At 50.7% G+C, this 18,075-nt stretch overlaps 1 pseudogene; it reads right to left on the minus strand.

Annotated features, from left to right (window-relative positions):
• Window positions 1–1,919: 1,919 nt before the first annotated feature.
• Window positions 1,920–18,075, minus strand: part of LOC136515761 (argininosuccinate synthase, chloroplastic-like) — a 94,935-nt pseudogene continuing 78,779 nt past the window's right edge.

Consider the following 18,075-nt stretch of genomic DNA (forward strand, 5'->3'; position numbering starts at 1 on the left):
CCATGCCACGACATCACGCTACTTCTTAAGCCGATTTCCCTACAAAGCTTGCCAAACATGGCTTCGTCGACCCCTTTACAAACTTCGCGAAACGACTTAAACTTCGAACGGTTTCGCGTCGAATTCCAATTCCGACCTACTAGATATACTAGCTAGCTATCCTCGTTCTCGATTGCACCATCGTCGACTACGAAGCACGTACCACAAATTTTATTAAAGCTCGCATAAACGCTCTACATCATTTTTATCCGATAACAATTTGCTTAGCATACTAACGATGTAAAGAGACATGAAATGTTACATTTGTTTCACGTTTTGGATAAACATTTCAAGTGCCGTATTTGATTTATACTCCAAATTACACACATGTACAAACAAGTATGATGCTCATGCAGTGTTTTAGCAAAACAGTACAATGTAACACTGAGGGTGTTACAATCATAAATTATAAGGTATTCTGGATTGATTGACCTCATACATATCCAGGTATGTCTGCTGTTTAACACACATCAATAAAACATCTATACATGCCCTTTAGATAAATGTAATTAGTAACTGAAATTAACAACATGTATGCATTTCTTTTTAAACTATGTGTTACTAGAAAATTAAGAAAGTTGACAATCTAACAAACTAATCAGTTAGACGCAAGTTACTCTTACTCTTTATTTGGTCTATAAAAACTGATCGATTCTTTACATTGTTATTCTAGACGCTAAACGGTCAGCCATCATTCGTTTAGCGTTAAGATGGTTTATGTGGTGTTTGGCACGGCTCCAGCCGAGAGGCTCCTGTGGCTTCTTCAAAACGGCTTTCAGCTCCTCTGCTTTTTACCGAAAAACGGCTCCTACAGAAAAACGTTTGGCAGGGCTTCTTCGGAAGAGCCAGAGCCGGAGCTGGAGAGGAGCCCTGCCAAACAGACCCTTAGACAACCGACTAAACAATTTAAATTGTTTGCACTATAGCCGTAAATACACATATAAAGTTATAAATTTTATACAAAAAATTTAAGTGCAATTTGATGTCATGAACATAGTTGCACAACTTGACATAGATAATAAGCAATTATACGTATAATCATACACGTAGTCATATAGATATCATTTAAATGACACCAAAATACTTTCTCCACTCGCAAAACCAATCTTCAGCCTGTTCGCTTGATCGTATTTGACTTATAAACCATAGTTTATCAGCCAACGAATAATATTTTTCTCTCATATCAAACCAGTCAACAATACTATCAGTCATGACTTATAAGCCAAATCAGCCCAAACCAACCGGGCGCTTGTCTGCACAAAAAGTTCGTCTAGCACCCACCTTGTATGTTTCAGGATCCTGACATGTTTGACGGAGACACGATCCTGCCACGTATTGATGCGTGATTTGATAAAAAAGTACGCAGGTCTGTGAAACGGACCTGGCACAATAGTGCTAGTAATAATGCCCTCCGAATGGATGTAGGTAAGCGCTGCGGTTCAATGGGAGCAATTACCAGCGTCATGGAAGTAGCAGTGCAAAGTGTGCCTCGCATTTACGAACCCAATGCCACGGAAGATCAAACAGTGTTAATTATGGAGGGGGACACGAGAATCGGGGCCAAGATCACGCAAGTTCGTACCATGATCGGCGATGCAGTCTCTATACAGAGCTTATTAACGGCCATATCCGGACCGGGACCAACTTCGCACTCTTGAGCAATTCCCCAAGAACGGATTTTCGTCCTGTTCACTAGTTTCAGCCAGCTCAAACCTTGGTTTCAGCTAGTCCAAACCAGTCAGCCAACAATGTTTTTCTCTCACAATAAATCAGTAGCAGCCAGCTTAAACCAGCCTAGAAACTAAGCAGCGAACAGGCCGTTTATTTCTGAAATCAAACACAACATTGAAATCAGAAGAGAGATCAGATCAGATGCCCTTCTAAGCATCGCCCCGGACCCGGGTGGGGCCTAGAGATCATAGAGCCGGATGAACCCCTCGGCGTTAGCCTGGTTGCAGATCTCCCCGTTCTCAAACGATGAAATGTCCTCACTGTAACGCTCACCGAGCCCCTGTACAGCTTCAGGGTCACCGAGCTGTGGTGGTCGCGGCGATCTTCTCCACGAAGGCGTCCAAGCACTGCCGGAGCGGGTCGAACCAGCGGCCGACGTACACCAGCTCGGCGTACTTGAGCGCCACCATGTCCTTCCGCTGCGTGGTTTCCCTGTCCAGCGTCAGGGCCTCCAGCTCGCGCACCGCCGCGGCCATGATGGTGCCGCCGGGGGTCTCGTAGACGCCGCGGGACTTCATGCCGACGAGACGGTTCTCCACCATGTCGATGCGCCCGATGCCGTGCTTCCCGCCAGTTTCGTTGAGCTCCGTGAGGAGGGAGGCGGGCAAGAGGGACTGTCCGTTGATGGAAATGGGAACACCTGCGACGATGCCAATCTCCAGATACCTGAACGGATTAAGCTCAATGTTAGTCTACTACAGGCGTGATACATACGTGAGACTGTTTATATCAAGAAAGTTTCTCCAGGAAGATGAAAATTAGCAAAACCAGTTAATAGTGTAACAGGAATGTATATTTTCTTAGCAAGAATTTGTATTACGCCAACGTGTATGTTACAGTCTGACATGACATTTCAAATAAAGCTTACTTCATCTAAAAAAAAGTCTCACATGACCACTTAAAAACTATACCGCCCTTATGTTACCTCCACTAACCCCTATTTTGTATACTAATCTACTGCTCTTCCTCTGTATGCGCGGCAGAGGCAGGCATCGAAATGGCTCCTCTGTTGCTGCAATGTAGCAACGACAGGGGCAGGCATCGAAAGGCTCCCCTACCGCACTTAGTCACATCAGGGGCAGGTGCCAAAGTCAGCCCTGCTGTCACATCTAGTCACTATAGTAGCATGACAGCCTGTGCATGTCTGTGTACTAGAATTAGATATGTAGAGTTGTATATATAGCTTCACACTACAACTCAATGAAGTGAGAGAGTTTAGTTTTGTCATCTTCTCTATAGATCTCCGGCAAATGCTGGTGCTTATGCTGTGTGTGTGCGCGTTCTGTTCTCCCTTCCTTCTTCTACCTCTAGGCATAGTGAGCGAGAACGCCGGTGAGCGGTCGGCTCACCTCGGGACCAACAAGTGGTATCAGAGCTGTACAAGCGCCGTCACTGGACTAACCGCTGGCGATGACGAATAGTTTAGAGATAGGCGACAGCAGCGGCGCTGCTGTGGCTGCCCAGCCACGATAGGAGGTCGTCGTGCGCACGATGCGGGGGGTCAGCGGCACTAGTTGGCCGACGTTGACTCACACCAACTATAGCGAGTGGGCGGTGATCATGAAGGTCAAGCTCATAGCCCGACGATTATGGAATGCCATTGACAAGGGCACCGACAACGAAGAAGACGACATATCAGCATTGGAGGCTATCATTGCTGCTATGCCAGCGGAGTATAGGGAGCCGTTGGGGCGAAGAACTCTTCTAAGGAGGTGTGGGAGGCTATTACAGCGATGCGCGTCGAATCCAACCGCAAAAAAGAAGGCGACAGCCCAGCTGAAAGCAGGAGTACGTCAACCTCAAGTTTAAGGATGGTGAGTCGGTGGAGGACTTCTCCCTCCACCTGCAGTCGCTCATCAGCAAGCTGTGGAGCCATGGCGTCACCATCGACGAAGAAGAGGCGGTCTCCAAGTACCTCCACTCCGCGTCGGTGAAGTACATCCAGATCGCTCTCTCCATAGAGACGATGCTGGACTTGTCCACTCTCACCATTGAGGATGTAGCAGGCCATCTGCGGGTGGTGGATGAGCACATGGAGTAGGCTACAGCAACAACGAACAACGACAAGCTGCTGCTGATAGAGGAGAAGTGGGCTACCCGGATGAAGAAATCCAGGAAAGCCTCCTCTAGCCGCGGTGGCGATGGCAAGCACCGTGGCAAGGCTTCTTCGGAGAAGAAGAAGAATATCGACCTCAATGCCTGTCGGTGCTACTGGAAGACGGGCCATTGGGCAAATGATTGCTGAAATTGCAAGTAGGAGAAGAAGGCTCATGCTCATTTAGCGCAGGCTGATGAGGATGATGAGGCCACTCTCTTGATGGCGACGTTCTGTGCACTGCATGACGTTGAGGCAAAGGAGAAGGGAGAGGTGATGGCGGTGGAAGGGCATGGCAAGGCTCTAAAGGCTGTCAACCTTGATGAATCGCGCCCCAAGTCCACCTCGAACGTGTGGGCAGCGAGCAGGAGTAGCGGTGGTACTTGGACTTCGGCGCTAGCAACCACATGACAGGCTCTAAGAAAGCCTTCTCTGAGTTCGATGGCAACGTGATCGGCACGGTGAAGTTTGGTGACGGCTCAAGGGTGGCGATCCGAGGGCGCGACACCATCATCTTCAGGTGCTAGAACAGCGAGCACCGCGTGCTGACGGATGTATATTTCATCCCACAGCTGCGATCAAGCATCATCAACATTTGTCAGCTAGATGAGCGCAGCAGCAAGGTACTGATCAAGGATGGCGTCCTCGGGGTTAGGGACCGGGAGCAGCGGCTTCTTGCCAAGGTGAAGAGGTCCCAAAATTGGCTGTACCTACTCGACTTGAAGGTGGAGCAGCCGGTGTGCCTGGCAGCACGGCACACGGAGGAGCCATGGCTATGGCATGCCCGGTTCGGCCATCTCAGCTTCGATGCGCTTGGTCGGCTAGAGAAGATGGTCTGAGGGCTACCCCACATCAAGCACGTAGGCGAGCTATGTGACAGCTGCCTGGCTAAGAAGTAGAGGAGGCTACCGGCCAAGTATTGCGCGACAGACGCTCTCGAGCTCGTCCACGATGATCTTTGCGGGCCAATCACGCCAGCCATAAACGGTGGTTGGCGGTACTTCCTCCTGCTCGTGGATGATTGCAGTCTCTATATGTGGCTTCAACTCCTGACGAGCAAGGATGATGCGGCGAAGGCGATCAAGAAGTACAAGGCGCGCACGGAGGCGGAGAGCGGCAAAAAGCTACGCGTGCTACGGACTGATCGTAGCGAATTCACTTCGGTGGAGTTCGCTGCGTACTACGTGGATCAGGGTGTGGTGTGACACCACATCACACCATAGTCACCCTAGCAGAATGGTGTGGTAAAGCAGCGGAACTAGACGGTGGTCGGCATGGTTTGATCCATGATGAAGGCCAAGAGCATGCCGGCAAGGTTCTGGGTGACGCGGTGACCATGGTAGTGTTCATCCTCAACCGCGCGCCCACAAAGGCCCTGAAGGGCGTGACACGTTCGAAGCTTGGTATGGGTGCAAGCCGAGTGTGTGCTTCCTCCAGACATTCAGCTGCATCAGCCACGTCAGGAAGACTAAGGCGGTCCTCACCAAGCTGAAGGATAGGAGCACATCGATGGCTCTCCTAGGCTATGAGGAAGGTACCAAGGCATACCGGCTCTACGACCCATGTGGAGGCAAGGTGGTTGTCACATGTGATGTCGTGTTCGATGAGAAGGCGGCCTAGAACTAGGATAGTCTAGGCATAGGGGAAGCTGGCGGCTTCACCAGCACCTTCATCGTCGAGCACTTGGTGATCCACGCTGATGGAGACGCTGGAGAGGAGGTACCGACCTCTCTAGCAATAGAGCCAAGCACTCCTGGAGTGGTGCCGAGCGGTCCTACTATGGTGCCGACTACTCCAAGACGGGTGCTGAATGCTCTCGTAGCGGAGCTAAGAGGTCTTGCAGTGGTGCCGACCACTCCAAGACTGGTGCCGAGCACTCCTACAGTGTGTCAACCACTCTAGGAGTGGTGACGAGCGATCTAGGAGTAGTGCCAAGCACTGTAGTTGGGGTGCCGAGCACTCCAGGTGCTGTGTCGACCACTTCGGTGGAACAGGGGACTCCATCGACGCCGTTCGAGTTCGCCTCACCTCCAAGCGACATCATCGAGTTCATGGATGCCTTCCATGATGGTGAGGAGGTGCGGTTCTGTAGGCTGGATGACATCGTCGGTGGCACAGGGTCCTCAGGCCTGGCAGGTTGGTTGCTCAATGACCTAGAGCTGCTTCTCGTCAGTGTAGAGAAACCACCCACGTTCGCGCTAGCTGAGCGGGATGCAAATTGGTGACGGGTGATGCTGAAGGAGATGAAGGCGATCAAAGAAAACAAGACTTGGGAGCTCATCGATCCACCTCCATGATGTTGTCTGATCGGCCTAAAGTGGGTGTACAAGGTCAAGCAGGACGAGCGCAGTGCCATTGTTAAGCACAAGGCGCGCCTCATCACCCGAGGCTTTGTCCAACGTGAGGGTATCGACTTCGAGGAATTCTTTGCACCGGTAGCACGCATGGAGTCTATCCGACTACTGCTAGCTTTGGCAACAATGAAGGATTAGCACGTCCATCACCTGGACATAAAATCAACATTCCTCAATGGCAAGCTGGCGAAGACAATATTCGTTAGGCAACCTCCAGGTTTCACCATCAAGGGAGCGGAGCATAGGGTGCTCCGACTGCGCAAGGTGCTCTACGGGTTATGGTAGGCCCCTCGAGCATGGAACGCTAAGCTTGATGCTACGCTGGGCGAGCTTGGGTTTACGTGATGCGCAACTATGCACACGCTCTATACGTGGCGATAGGAGAAGGAGGAGCTCGCCGTTGGTGTGTATGTGGATGACTTGATCGTCACCGGCGCGCTTGCGGAGGACATCTACAGCTTCAAGCATGAGATGGCATCTCATTTTCGAATGAGCGATCTCGGTGTGCTCTCTTACTATCTCAGCATCAAGGTGAGATAGGGGAAGGAGGCGCTTACGCTCGGTTAGAGCACGTACGCCTTGAAGCTATTGGAGCGGAGCGGCATGGCTGAGTGCAAGCTGTGCATGACTCCTATGGAGGAGCGGCTAAAGCTGACAAAGGCCAGTACCATAGCAAAGGTAGATGCAACACTCTTCTAGATCATCGTCGATGGTCTACGCTACCTAGTCCATATGAGGCTAGATATTGCGTTCGCCATAGGCTACGTCAGCCACTTCATAGAGGATCCCTGAGAGGATCACTGGGCCACGGTGAAGCGGCTGCTGCGCTATGTCAAGGGGACAGTGGATCAGGTGATCGTCTTTCCCAAGACCGGTGGAAGTGGGCTGCAGCTTACTATGTTTAGCGATGTAGACATGGCAGGGGACATTGACGGACAGCGGAGCACCTCTAGCGTGCTCGTCTTTCTTGGGTCGACTCCAATCTCATTGCTGTCGCTGAAACATAAGGTGGTGGCACTGTCCACGTGTGAGGCAGAGTACATGACGGTAGCCACAGCGGCGTGCCAAGCTGTGTGGCTACACTGGCTGTTGGGCGAGCTGACCAGTGTGGAAGCTCACCCACCAGCACTGATGGTGGACAACCAGCTCGCCATTGCCCTCATGAAGAATCTGGTTCTCCATGACCGGAGCAAGCATATCGATGTCATGTTCCACTTCCTTAGGGACTATGTCGATGGAGGGCAGATCGTCATCGAGTTCGTCGAAACTGGTCGGCAACTCACAGACGTCCTCACCAAGCCACTCGGCCGTCTTCGGTTCATGGAGCTGAAGAAGATGATCGGCATGGTGGAGGTTCTAGGGTTAGCAGTAGGATTAGGGAAAGAATTGTAAACTAATCTACTGCTCTCCCTTGGTACGCGCGGCAGAGGCAGGCGCCGAAAGGGCTTCGCTGCTACTGTACTGTAGCCGTGGCAGGGGCAAGCATCGAAAGGCTCCCCTGTCGCACTGTAGCCACAGCAGGGGTAGGCGCCAAAGTCCGCCCTGCTAGCGAATCTAGTCACTGTAGCAGTATGGTAGCCTGTGCATATCTGTGTACTAGGATTAGATGGGTAGAGTTGGATATATAGCTTCCCACTGCAACTCAATGAAGTGAGAGAGTTAAGTTTTGCCATCTTATCTGCAGAGCTTCGGCCAACGCTGGTGCTTGTGCTGTGTGTGTGCGCTCTGTTCTTCCTCCCTTCTTCTACTTCTAACCATAGTGAGCTAGAACGCCAGTGAGCGATAGGTTCACCCATGCGGAAGATCTCAGGACCAAACATATTTTTCATAACCTCATGATAGCTAGTGCCTAGGTTCCTAAACTACTAAGGTAGGCAATATAACTTACTTGGATCTTACATAAAATGCTTAACTTTTTTTTCATTTTCGTACCATGACCTCAAAATGCTATCTCAACATCTTACAGTCTCACATTGTTAAATATCCCAAGATTCATCATAGGAAAACATCCCTAATTATACTAATCATATCAGATTCTAGGTAAACCCTACTTGGATGGGTTCTGGACTCCAATTCCGAAGGACTACGTGCAATAATAATTATATCCATCCTCTGCAAGGGTCTCTATAGGCCCTATTTGGAACTACTTCTCGAGTACCTTCTCATCTAGAAAAAAGCTGTAGAGCAGCCAAATGATTTGCTTCTAGACAGCTCCAGAGGAAGTGCTTCCCCCTACTCCCCGCTTGTGCACACCCTCCTCCCCCATGGGCTTCTCCAGGCCAGAGGGCCTCTATGTCCATGGGCCTCCTCTCACCTCCCTGCTCAAGCAATTCCTTTCTAAGATCCTCTCGCTGGACCTCTCCTCCAATGAGCTCGGTTCACCCACGTGCTCCTCCAACAAGCTCACCTTCAAGCACCAGTCCAATCTACCAAACGCATAGCTTTTACCTCCAGGCTTCTCCAAAAAGCAACTTGTGTGGGCAACTGGCCAAAAGCTAGCTTTTTCATAAGCTTAAACCATTTGAAACTGGGCTATAAAATGGTGTAAACTACTAAACTGTTATTTCTATGCTACACATTGCAGCAAAGGTGAAATGGGAAAACAAAAAGACGAGAGCAGTGAAAAGATAGACTATTGATCACCTACTCAAGTTCCGAAGGTGCATTTTCTGGAGCAACAGACATCATATACATATCTTCCTTTGGCTCATTTGCTGGGTCCTCAAGGATATCACCCTACAATGAACAGAGAACAATTCACTTCATCTCGTATCAAAGATAAATCATGTGGTTTTCAGTTAAAGGCATCAACGAGGCAAAGATGCAGAACACTAATGGATAATATTGATATTAATATTAATATGACAACATGCATATTAGATTAGAAGTTTGGAATGTAACCATCGTTTAAAATTGTGGTGTACATATATACTTGTAAAAAAAGAGAAATCACATTTTTTTTGAGAAAACTAGAAGCAATAAACAAAATGTACCTCATGACTAAGGTGCCACAAGTTTCGATCTCTGCTGGATATTGATTTCTTTGAAACTGGAACTGGCACATTATGTTTCTTTGTGTCGGTGTTTCGAGTTACCACCGATAAGTAAATTTCTAGTATTGCGTGTCTGGCTCGGATGGTGTGCTTCGAGGACATGATATTTATATTGGTTCGGGCAGAAAGTCCCTACGTCCAGTTCGTCGCTGCTGCTTATGTTACCGGTACTGAAAGTTTGTTGTAGGGGTTACAAACGAGCGAGAGAGAGACATGTCCTAAGTCTTTGATGTGCGTGTACTCCTAAGGCTTGTTAGGGCGTGTGTTTTGATGTCTACAGCCATGTAGAGTGGTGAACCGCTCCCTTCCTAGGACATCCTGCTTCCCCTTTTATAGACGAAGGGAAATAGCAGGTTACACAGAGAGAAAGAGGGAGAAGAGGCAAGAAGAGGAAAGCTTCCAGAACTGCCGGACATTTCTTTTCCTTTGTGCGGATCCCACCAACACTACAGATGGTGATAGGGACAGCTCCACGTTGGGCGCCTGTTCGCCACTCATACCACGCCCTGGCATTGTCAGTGGGTCGTGACGTCCCATTCCACCTTGGCGGGCAACACGGCGAACCAGCATGCTGGTCAGCGGCCGTACTGGGAGTAGGCAGCATAGTGACCATGTGTCCGTCACTATTGGTGATGTGAGTTCCCTAGAGTGACATGTCACAAGCACGGCTCATGTTGAGATGTGTCTGCTCCCTGCACGGCGCCAGAAGTTTGACCTTGGGTTGTACTTTCTGGCCCATAGTGGTTGGCGGTGGTATGGGCTTCCGTCAGGAGCCATGCCTGAGGGGTCAGGCAAGATGGAGCCCCTAACCCAGTGGCCAGGCAAGGCGGAGCCCTCGACCTAGAGGTCGGGCGAGGCAGAGCCCGTCCCTAGCTGTCAGGAGAGGCGAAGCCCATGGCCTTAGGGTCGGGCAAAGCGGAGACCATGCCTCGGGGTCGGGCGAGGTGGAGCCTATGGCCTTAGGGTCAGGCGAGGTAGAGCCCACCCCCAAGGGTTGGGCGAGGCGGATCCTATGCACCTAGGGGTCTGTTGAAGCTATAGTCATGCTCTTTACTGCTCGAATGAATCAATGTTGATGACCATTAGCTCATCTTTCTTCGGGTACCCTAGTATTGATCCCCGACAGTAGCCCCTGAGCCTGTGGAGGAGTAGAATACTCCTTCAAGGGCTTTTTCGAATGGGAGGACTCTGAGGACCTCGGCCTTGTTTTGTTGCCCACGGCGTGTCCCGGGGACGGTGATTCCCTTTCGTCGTCATCAGACCTCTCGGGGGTATAGCCGTGAGATTTGGTGGGTCAAAAAAGGTCTTTCCTGATTCTGACCCCTACGGGGGTCTATCGTTCTGTGACTACGCGTTCGGTCTCCTTACGAGTCCAACTTTCCTCGAGCCCCCACCCATAGCAGGGGTTCGGTCGAGGGTCGGCTCATCTTTGTGATCGTCTTCCCTCATGCGTTTTTTCTGATAAAATAGAGGGGCTAAGCCGTGCCATGATTTTCCCCTATGGACGAATCATGGTGCTCGGTGAGTCGTTAACGGGCTAGTCTAAGTGGGACCCTAGCATCCTGTCCACAGGGGTCCAGCTTGGGTTAGCTGGTGACCGACTCCGGATTCTTAGCGGTAAATCCATATAGTTCTCGAGTCTGTCCGACCAGTCCTGAGGGCTCTCTGTCTTTCTTTGAGGAAAAACCATGGATCATATCCAACCGAGACTCGAACGTGGGCTAGGATGCCCACGGCGCTCGTGCGCCCAGGTACTGGCCGCTAGTGGGCCCATCCCTTTCCACCCCTCGCTCTAAAGGTGCCCGGAGCGGTTGTCAAACCCATCGGTGGGCCAACCCTTGTACTCCTAGGCCTAGACGGGCCGTAGGAGCGTCTTTAGCTCCATATCACTAGATATGTATATGTGATGTGCATTTATGTTATAGGCTTATTGTTGAAATTACATGCATAGATATACCTACCTATGAGTCCTACTAGCTTAGGCCGCGTAGCTGCTATGCTTAGGTTTTTTGGTAGCGTGAGTAACCTGTTGTTACTCATAATAGGTGATTATTAATATTACTCTCATGATAAAATGGTGAAAGGAAATGAAGACCGAGCAAGGATATGGTACGGGTATTGGTGGGTGTAAGAGGTTGTGTCCCATAGCCAATGGGGCATAGCTTGGTTACACTGTTTTTCCTGTCCGTGTCAGTTAAGGACCGACCATTATATTGGATTCTAGTCAGACCACAGACTTATTATCCTGTGCACATACTTGCTTATGGGAGCGGGAAGCCTCGTTGCTCGCTTGTCATGGGTTCCAGCTCTTTCCAGATCAACTGATTGGAGGCGGGGATGGTGGAGGTCTAAGCACCACAGTGAGTCCGAGACTCAAGTGTGGAGGCTTAGAGTCCAAGTTTGGACGAGGACCTAGAACCCTTGATAGGAGAGTGGTGGGTTGGTCGCTTGTGCCTAGGGTATAACCCAACTGAGCTACATTGGTTCATGAATTAGCATGTAATACGGTATAACTTGTCTATGATCTAGCACCATAGTAAGAACTGGAAGATGAAAGATGAAGAAATGGCCTTATTGCTCAACTCTTGCTTGAAAGTAGAATAGGTGCTTACATAGAATGGTTAGATAATGAACAAATCATGACTACTAATAAGAAACATACATAAGGATGCACTACTAGTAAGGCTTTTCACAAAAAGGAAACCCAGCAAACCATAAAGCCTATCATATCCTTTGGAGTCAGGAAAGTATTCCCACTAGTTGGGTAAGTCTTGCGAGTACATTGTGTACTCATAGTTTATTTACCCCTATTGCAGGTGCAGCTTGAGGAATGGCTGTTGTGTGAAGGATTCTTCTGGTGGTCATAGACGGATCCTTGTATCTTATCGTTAGATGTCTAATTTAATTACACTATTTAAATTCCACACTCTGAACATGGTATTGTAATAATGTATTTTCTGAGAACTCTTGTTGTATAAAATGGACTAAGTATTATAAACTCGTTCTCATTATTGGATCCTAGAGGAAAAACGTGGATTATTCGAGTTCTCCCTTATGGTGTGCTCGACGGAACTATCTGATGTAGCTAGCTTTTGGGGTGCTTAGTGTCTGGTGGAAGACATGCGCCTTTGAAAGCGTGCTATTTTGGGAGGTTCTACCACACTGAGAAAGGCGAAGGAGGACAAGAAGAGGAAGAAGCAGTGGAAGCTGCTGGCGTGGTAAGGAGGGGAGGACACTGATGATGACGATGGTGATGATGATGAGGTGATGGAGGAAGAAGAAACGGTAGCTGGCGATATCGAGTGGGACAACCTAGAGAACGAGGATGCACTGACAGACATCAGTTTGTCCTTGCAGGCATCGGGACCCTTCCTATTCCATGGAGGGGAGGGCACGTCTAGGGAGCCGGCGAAGGTGGACCATTTCTATGATGCCCCCTAGGAACCGACAGAGGTGGGACATACCGTCGGCCTTCCCTAGGAGCTAACAGAGGTGGGCGGCTCTACCATCATGCCCGAGGTGCCAGTGGAGGCGAGCAGCTCCGTCATCGCGCTCCAAGAGCCAAGGGGAGTGGGGTGTTCTACCAGTGTGCCCCAAGAGCTACCAAGGGTGAGCCCCTCTACTCAGGAGAAGGGGGCGGGCCTTCCCTAGGAGCCAACAGAGGCGGGTGGCTCTACTGTCGTGCCCGAGGCACCAGCGGAGGCAGGCGGCTCTGCCGTCATGCTCCAAGAGTCGAGGGGAGCGGGGCATTCTGCCACTATGCCCTAGGAGCTACCAGGGGGAGCCCCTCTACTTAGGAGCAGGGGGCGGGCTCAAAATGGCCCCGTTCCGATGAGGCGGAGCAAAGGTGGGTGGGTTCGTCCCCCAAATAGCGCTAAGGTGAGTTATCAATTCCTCTATTTTTTCCTATTTTAGTCGGATTTTATCATGACTTTTGTTTTTTGTTCCTTGCAGCGTTGGTAGGCAGCGCAATCCTTTAGCGCTAGCGCTGAAGAAGAGCATCACCCTCCAATCAAGGCGGCAGCCGTCGGCTGGTGTCGCTCCTGTTTTGGGCAGGAGTGGTGCCAATGTGACTGCATCACTGACCGGTCAGGTGCCGCCTATGGTGGCGCCTGACCCCTCAGTGGGATGGGCAGATGCGGCCATTCATGGGGTGCCTTTGAAGGTTGCGGAGCATCCGGTGATGGCAGCAATACTGCTGCCAATGGCGGGATCGATGGGGCTACCAACCGTGCTCGTGGAGCCAACCGTGGCAGGCATGGCATAGCCGGTCGTGACCCCACCGATGCAAGTGGAGGTGGCGGCGGCTGTCATAGATAGGTCATAGCTAGGCACAACCATAGCGTCACCTGAGGCATTGGCGCAACCTATGCCATCGGTGGCCCAAGCGATGATGTTTGGCGTGGTGCTGGGAGAGAGGTTCATGTCCGCACCGCTGACCCCTTCCATCGCCGAAGGGGGCATCTCAACAAGGACGTTATGGCGAGAGGGGTCAGCGATGCTTCGGGTCGGTGGGGAGTCATCCCTGACCCTAACGTTGGTGGGCAGTAGCTCGCTCGCATGGGGCATACCCCTACTCCAGTGGACGAATCCATAGGATCTGGTGTCGACGCTCTTTACCCTTGACACCACCGTAGAGAGCATGGAGCGGGAAAGCCTCAACATAGGGATTGCGTTCATGCTCGAGGCCCTAGACCATGCCAAGGGAGCATTACACGATGTTGTCATTCCCTCCGGCCGGGTATTGCTTGATCCTGCTTCTTGCCCTTTTCTTCCTCTATATACATTTTATATCCTGACCATCGTCTTTCTATAGTACTTTATAGCTCGTAGCCAGGGGAAATCTCATTTCCTTCGTCAATAGAAGGAAGCCTGGGACTGCCTCATCGAGGAGGCATGGCTATGCAGGGAGGTGATAGCTCAGCTTGTTGCCGCCCAACAGAGGGTGGTTGAGCTGACTCCCCTTGTCAAGGAGGTGACCAATCTTCGGTCGTGGGTGGCCGAGGCCCATCGGGATGCTGATGAGGCCGAGAAGGCATTCGAGGCCCTGTCGGTGAGGTCGTGGAAGGATGACGAAGAGGCCGCTAGGGTTAGGAAGGAGCGGGATGAGTTGCTCTAGAAGGACACCAAAACTCACCAGTGGATCCTTGACCTTTTGGGCGAGGTTGAGAAAGAAAGGGATCTGAAGACAGGAGCCGAGGAGAAGCTCATGGCCCTAGAAAAAAGGGTCAGTCTAGATGACATGATGGTCGTTCGGCTACGCAAGGAGCGGGATGAGTTGATCCAAACCGCTGAGCGGCTCTGCTCAGAACATGGCATGGCTTGCGAGGAGCGTGACTAGGCTTTTTGAGAACATGACCAGGCCTGCTAAGAGCACAACAACATGCAGCTGAAGGTTGGCTCCCTCTAGGGTGAGCTCAAAAGGGAGACGACCTAGAAGCTAGAGGCCAAGAGCGTTGCTGTCGAGCTAGCTGTGGATCTTGCTAAGGAAAGGATAAATCTTTAGGTAGAGAGTGGTGAGCTCAGTATCCTGAGCGCTGCCCTCGAATTGGTCTGTGATGATCTTGAGGTGGTGCAGTTAGAGGGGACCAGCTCGCTCGTGGCTTGTGCCATCGAGATCATGGCTCAGGTGCGCCAGCTTGAGAGGAATGCCCTTCACGCCAGGGTCAATCAGTCCTTCATGATTGTTTGTTCTCATTATGGGGACATCATTGATCTGGAGGCGATGAGCCACGGCTACGTGCCTGGTTATGAAGTCCACGAGCTAGAGGAGATAGAAATGGCGGTGGCTCCCCTTTCATAGGACCTGGCGGATAGGATAGAAGGCATAGTTCTCCCCTAGAGGGGCTAGTTAGTTAGATAGGTCGAGCGATCATTCTTGTAATAAGCGGACAAGTTCTGACCCTTCTGTCTTGTTCAAACAAGCTTGTTATTTTGTTTTGTTTGAATAAATATGTTCTTTCTCTCTTTTTATGTGTAAAAAGGGTTTAACGCATTCCGACCCTTCCTATTGTTAAGACCATAGAGTTCAAGGTGTTGGCGACAAACTCTGATCAAGCTGGTGAGAAAAAAAGCCATAGCCGCTGGGGCATAGGTTTCTTACGGTCTGACTAGCTTTTGCTTGGCGTTCGTTTCCGCAAACTCTAGGTTTTAATCTTGAGAAAGGGTTGGGCATGGTGACTATTTAAGAAAGGGTATATACATACCCTTATCAACCCCTGAGTGAGGCCTGACCCGCTTCCATTGCTGTGGTTGGGTGTCACTAAAGATCGAGGAGAGGATAGCGAACCTAGTAGGAGAAAGTGTTTCTTGTTTTAGAAATGTTATTCTTAGTTTTCGTATGTACCCCCTTCCTAGGATCTGTGCCATCGTTCTACGACCGCGCATTCAGTCTCCTTGTGAGTCCAACTTTCCATAAGCCCCCACGCATAGCGGGGGTCCAGTCGAGGGTCGGCTTGTCTTTGTGATCGTCACCCCGTCCATGATTTCCACAATAGAAGGGGTTGAGCTAACATCACTTGCCTCGATGGCTCAAGTGACTCGCTCGGTGAGCTCGCTAATGGGCATGTCCGAGTGGAATCCAGGTCCATCATTCATGACGGGGTCGGCATAGCCCTAATGTGGCATTCCACTGCTCCTTAACCCGCCTCCCGGTAGATGCCTGAGTTGTTCCAGAGACCAACATAGGTGGCCCACTGGCCTCCCCTCAATGGAGATTCTATGGGCTTGGCTCGAGGTTAGGATCGAACAAGAAGGTCTAGATGACCCTGTCCACTTTTGAATGGGTCGAGCAAAAGGCCACTGGGGCTCATCTATATTTTCTCCCCTGGCTTTGTTCAACGTGAGGAGGCTTTCTAGCCCTTTGTGGGCCAGCCTTCGAACCTTGGTTGATTAGATTCCTGAGTCAGGGTTGGGTGGCTTGAGCCCTGGAGCCCCGTTGGGCTTGGTAGGGGTCGGCCAAGTTTTATGCATCACCTTGTCCGTGGTTTCCGCAACCAGAGGGGTTGAGCTAACGACACTTGCCTTGATGGCTCGTGTCTCGCACTCAGTGAGCTCGCTAATGGGCATGTCTGAGTGGGATCCAGGTCCGTCGTTCATGATGGGGTCAGCATAGCCCTGATGTGGCATTCCACTGCTCCTTAACCCGCCTCCCGGCAGATGCCCGAGTTGTTCTGGAGACTGACTCAGGTGGCCCGCTAGCCTTCCCTTGATGGAGATTCTGCCAGTGGGCCCATCTGAACCCTTCCTGGGATGGTGGAGGCTAAAGCTCAGGGTGCGGGCAACAAACTCTGATCACGCTGGTGAGCAAAAATGCCATAGCCGTTAGGGCATAGGTTTCTTGTGGTCTGACCAGTTTTACTCAGCGTTTGTTTCCGTATACCTTGCCTCTTGGTTTTAGCGTGAGAAAGGGTTAGGCATATAGAATGTCTTCTGAATGGACACTCTAGCTGGCCCCTAAGTGAGGCCCGTCCCCTTGCCGTTGCTAGGGTCGAGTGTCACTTAAAGATGACCCATCTCTTAGTAGTGGCCTGAGCCATCTGATTAACTTGGGTGACCTACTGGCCTCTCCTCGATGGAGATTCTACCGGTGGGCCCCTCCAAACCCTTCCTAGGAAAGCGAAGGCTAAAGCTCGGGGTGCGGGGACAAAAACTCTAATCATGCTAGTGAGCAAAAACGTCGTAGCCGCTGGGGCATAGGTTCCTTGTGGTCCAACCAGTTTGACCTAGCGTTTGTTTCCACACACCTTGCCTCTAGGTTTTATCGTGAGAAAGGGTCAAGCATAGAGAATGTCTACCAAATAGACACTCTTGCTAGCCCTCGAGTGAGGCTCGACCCCTTACCATTGCTAGGGTCGGGTGTCACTTAAAGATGACCCATCTCTTGGTAGCGGCCTGAGCCGTCCGATCGACTTGGGTGACCTGCTGGCCTCTCCTCGATGGAGATTCCTCTGGTGGGCCCATCCAAACCCTTCCTAGTAAGGCGAAGGCTAAAGCTCAAGGTGCGAGGACAAAAACTCTAATCATGCTGGTGAGCAAAAACATTATAGCCGCCAGGGCATAGGTTTCTTGTGGTCTGACCAGTTTGACTCAGTGTTTGTTTTCGCACACCTTGCCTCTAGGTTTTAACATGAGAAAGGGTCGAGCATAGAGAATGTCTACCGAATAGACACTCTTGTCAGCCCTCGAGTGAGGCTGGACCCCTTGCCATTGCTAGGGTCGAGTGTCACTTAAAGATGACCCATCTCTCGGTAGCGGCCCGAGCCGTCCGATCGACTTGGGTGACCCACTGGCATAGGACTTACCTTGATAGCTCAAGTGACGAGTTCAAAGAGCTCTTACTAGATATGTCTAAGTGGAATCCGGGTCTATCGTTCATGATGGAGTCGGCATAACCCACATGGGGCATCCTACTGCTCCTTATCCATCTCTCGGCAGCGGCCCGAGCCATCCGATCAACTTGGGTGACCCACTAGCACAGGACTTTCCTATAGAGATAGAGGATGAGGTCATCCTCCCCAAGAATTTTAGTTAGGTAGATAAGCCAGGCGATGAACTCATAACAAGTGAATAAGCTTTTCAATTTTGTTATGGCCAAACAGATTTTTATCCCTTCTCCCCTTTTTGTAAAAAAAGGTTAATGCATTTCGACCCTTTCCATCATTAAGACTGTAAAGCTCGGGGTGCGGGTGAACAAACTCTGATCACGCTGGTGAGAAAAAATACCGTAGCCACTGGGGCATAGGTTTCTTGCAGTCCGACCAGTTTTACTCAGCGTTAGTTTCTGCAACCCTTGCATCTAAAT

The sequence above is a fragment of the Miscanthus floridulus genome, chromosome 17, assembly GCF_019320115.1.
Source record: "Miscanthus floridulus cultivar M001 chromosome 17, ASM1932011v1, whole genome shotgun sequence".
Classification (NCBI taxonomy): Eukaryota; Viridiplantae; Streptophyta; class Magnoliopsida; order Poales; family Poaceae; genus Miscanthus; species Miscanthus floridulus.